Here is a 4,177-nt window from a genome sequence, read left to right on the forward strand (position 1 = left end):
GAAGACCGGATTGGTTCACGTTTAAACTTGAGACTCAGACATCTCCTCTCCGGGCTCCTTCCTCCAGGCCATGGCTGGCTAAATCTCAACCAGCCGGGGGCAGGGGGAGACCACATTTCTAGCCTGCTGGGTGTGGAGGGGGCGTCTTCCCCTAGGAGAATGAAATCCTGAAAATATTAATCTTCTTTCATCAAAGCGGAGGCAAATAAGCAGATGTTAACGGTAATAAATAAGACAGAAACTTTTTCCAAAATTCATATTTCAAAATAGAGGAACTCCTACGCTGGCTGGCCCCGGTTGAGTCCCTTGTGGGGACGTGTGGTCTGCGGGACGTCAGTCCAGTAATGATGGCCAGCACATCCCAGGCCCCGCTGTCTTGGTGCGGCGAGCTTCTTGGAGCCTCAGCAGTGGGAGCGGAGAGGGTTGTTTGCCACCCCAGGGACCTACAGTCGTCTGTCATCCTGTGCCCCCTGCCAAATGGCCTAGCTTGGTTTCGGCTTCCTTCCCCCAGCCAATTGGAGAAGAAGGAGGGACTGGGGAAATGCACAGATCACTAACCAATCCCTCACCTTCCTGGTTATGTTACCCCTTCGGCCAACTGAGCCCTCAGGAATATCTAATTATTCAACTACCATCTTGTCTTTTGCCGTTGAGTCATTTCCGACCCTTAGCGACACCACAGACACATCTCTCCCAGAACGCCCCGCTCTCCATCCGCAATCGTTGTGGTAGTGTATCCGTAGAGTTTTCTTGGTAAAAATACAGAAGTGGTTTACCATTACCGCCTTCTGCTAAGTAAACTCTAGTCTTCTCCCTTGACTCTTTCCCATGCCTCTGCTGCTCAGCATGGGTGAGTTTTGACTTGTAGCAGATTGCCTTTCACTCGCTAGCCACTGCTCAAGCTAGTAATGGAATGGGTAGGCCTCTACTTGACTCTCCCTCCTGTAGCCGAAACTGGTAGAGTACTGGAAACTCTCCAGGTGCAGTCCTGAGAGGGGGACCTGTCATCTAGCTGGTCAATTAGGAAACTGTTGACTCTATTCTCTCATTGCTTTACCTGCCAAACGTTGGGCAATTTATGTCTGCTTATCTTCCCCCATTAGACTGCAAGCACCCTCTGGGAAGGCCTGTGTCTTTGTTGTTATAGTCAGTCGGTCGGTCAGTCAGTCGTATTTTCTGAACACTTACTGGGTATGGAGCATTGTACTGAGCGCTTGGGAGAGTATAACAATATAACAGATACATTCCCTGCTTAGAGTGATCTTACAGTCTAAAGGACTGTTATACTCTCCCAAGTTTTTAGTTCAGTACTCTGCCCCTGCTTGATGCTCAGTAAATAACATCATTGGATTGATTGCAGGCAGAGTATCTGGGTGGGCCTTTTTTCTTCCCATTAGACTGTAAGCTACTGAAGTCAGAGAGAGTGCCTTTTCCTTCTTGTGGCAGCCCAAAAGCCCAGGGTAGAGGGCCCAGCCCACAAGGGCCCAGACAGTGCTGACGCTAATGATTAGGCCCAGCTGCAGTGCTGCCACTTGCCCAAGGTTTGAGCTCTTTATCCATCACCCTTGGTATCCAAGAGGGGAGAGCCACAGGGCAAGTTGAGGGGTATGGATACCAGGGCAGTGGCCCCAGCTGGAGCCACAGCAGAGGCAGCAGAGGTCACAAGGGACCTGACCTTGGCACCAAGGCCCAGGCTGTGACCAGGGCTGAGAGATCAACCAGAAACACTTGACATCCAACTCTCCTGGGCTGTGGCCAAAGGCCATCAGTGCTGGGACCAGACTGCCCTGGGTCACCTCAGTCCTCAGGAAGCAAACCTATCACTGAACCCCTTGTGCCTGCCATGGCCTCCAGGAGTGGCCATCTTAGCTTCCCCAGGAGAAACACTTCCTTGCCTCATGACCTGTCAGAGTCCATCGAGAGAGCCCAGTCAGATTCTGGGGACCCATTTTCTATGAGGTGGATAGGAACAAGGTGTTTTGGGAGTCTGAGGGGCTCAAGGGCTGGGCCACATGGCATTTCTGAGATGCCCCAGGCCTGGCCGGCTGCTCCAGGAGTCCATGAATGGGAGATTCTGTCCCCTCATCTTCCCTCCTGAGCTGAGCCTTTCAGCCCCAGGGGTCTCTGGGTTGGGCAGCGAGTCCTTGGAGTGACAGGGTGGGGCCAGGGTGAGCAGAGGCCAGGACGCGGACTTGGAGGGCAGCAGAGTTAGAAGCCCCACTGGAGACTGTAATCTCATTGTGGGCAGGGAATGTGTCTGCTTATTGTAATATTGTATGTACTCCCCCAAGCGCTTAGTACAGTGCCCTGCACACTTTAAGGGCTCAATGCATATAACTGAATGAATGGATGAGCTTCAGAAGAAATGAATGGGCTCAGCTGGAGGCTCCTGGGACAGGGACAAGGACACAGGTCTTCCCGGGGCAGAGTTCCTCAGTGCTGCCTCCTGACCAGAGAGAGTCACAGAGCAGGGAGGAACTTTGTTCTGGGGGTGGCTGGGAGAGAGAGAGACAGGCAGACAGGCAGAGAAGGGCAGAGAGAATCAGAGAGTGATAGAGAAATCATGTCTCCTCAGTAGAGGGAAGGGTTAGTCATGTGGCCTAGTAAAAAGAGCAGGGGTCTGGGAGTCAGAAGACCCAGGTTCTAATCCTAGCTCCTCTGGGTGTCCTTGGGTGTCCTCAACTTCTGGGTGTCCTGGGTGTCCTCAACTTCTCTCTGCCTCAGTTTCCTCATCTGTAAAATGGGAATTTCATACCTGTTTTCCATCCCCCTTAGACTGTGAGCCCCTTGTGGGACAGGAACTGTGTTCAATCTAATTGTCTTATTAAGAATAATAATTGTGGTATTTGTTAAATGCTTACTATGTGCCAGGCACTGTACTAAGCATTGGGGTAGATACAAGTCAATCAGATGGGACAGAGTCCCTGTCCCACATGGGGCTTATCATCCTAATCCCCATTTAACAGATGAGGCAACTGAGGCTCAGAGAAATTAAGTGAGTTTTCCAAGTTCACACAGCAGACAAGTGGAAGAGGCAGGATTAGAACCCAGGACATTCTGACTCCCAGGCCTATCCTCTATCCTCTGGGCCATGCTGCTTCTCGTATCTTGTATCTATCCCCGGGCTTAGTCCAGTGCTTGGCATACAGTAAGCACTTAAATTCCACAACTATCACTATTAGGGGAAGTCAGTCTTGCAGTCACCAGGTGCTGCTTGAGGTGGAATTCTGGTCCCTCAGTCCCCCCTGTGGAGTCATGACCCATGGCAGCTGAGATGGGAACTGCCAGGAGAGGGGGACAGGGGCCTCTGCAGCTCTCATGCCAAAGCCCAGCATCACGCCGCCTCCGGGCCGGAGGAGGAAGAGCAAGGCCTGGACAGCCTCCCCCCCCAGCTAGCAGACTTAAAGTCCTGACTGCTTTTCCAGAGGCCCTGATGGCTTCATACCAAAATTCACAGATCTGTTGACATCCTGAGAGACAAGTTTGCGAATCCCAAACAACCCCTTCCGGCATCTCCCCCTCTTTTCACCGCCCCCCCCCCCCCCATCATTCCCCACTGAGTGTTCCTCTGGTTAGGAAACAGAGGCAAAGGGAAGGCCAGAGTCTTCCATTGTGGTGAGGAGGGTCTTCATTTCAGATTTTCCTTACTCTGGATCGGCAATTCCATCTGCTTGAGAGGAAATATTCTCTCTACTGGCCTAGTCCACTCGAGACAATCTTCTTTGGAGGAGAAACTCCCCAAAATGAATCTTTTAGTAATAGTAGTAGCAGTTACCTCTTCTGTAAAGTGGGGATTGAGACTGTGAGCCCCACGTGGGACAGGGGCTGTGTCCATCCTGATTATCTTGTATCCACCCCAGTGCTCAGTACAGTGCCCGGCACATAGTAAATGCTTAACAAATACCACAATTATTAGTAGAAGTAACTGAACTTATATAATGATGGCATTTATTAAGCGCTTACTATGTTCAAAGCACTGTTCTAAGTGCGGGGGAGGTTACAAGGTAGAGCCCTTTCTGGGTGAAAGGACTCTACTAAGCGCTGGGAAAGAATGCACAGGTAAGAATTAGACAAGGATCCTGGCCCTCAAGGGACTCACAGTCTAAGAATAAAGAGGAGCTTGCAATGGACACAAAACAAGAAAAAAAAAACAATAAGAACATAAAATCAACATGAA

General features: G+C 50.8%; 1 non-coding gene across 1 annotated transcript; it reads right to left on the reverse strand.

Moving 5' to 3' along the window:
* Nucleotides 1-860: 860 nt before the first annotated feature.
* Nucleotides 861-998, reverse strand: LOC119920296. The gene has a single exon (XR_005448052.1). It is a non-coding gene; the product is annotated as a small nucleolar RNA SNORA7 (small nucleolar RNA).
* Between the last annotated feature and the right edge of the window lie 3,179 nt (nucleotides 999-4,177).

The sequence above is a fragment of the Tachyglossus aculeatus genome, chromosome X1 (assembly GCF_015852505.1).
Source record: "Tachyglossus aculeatus isolate mTacAcu1 chromosome X1, mTacAcu1.pri, whole genome shotgun sequence".
NCBI classification, from domain to species: domain Eukaryota; kingdom Metazoa; phylum Chordata; class Mammalia; order Monotremata; family Tachyglossidae; genus Tachyglossus; species Tachyglossus aculeatus.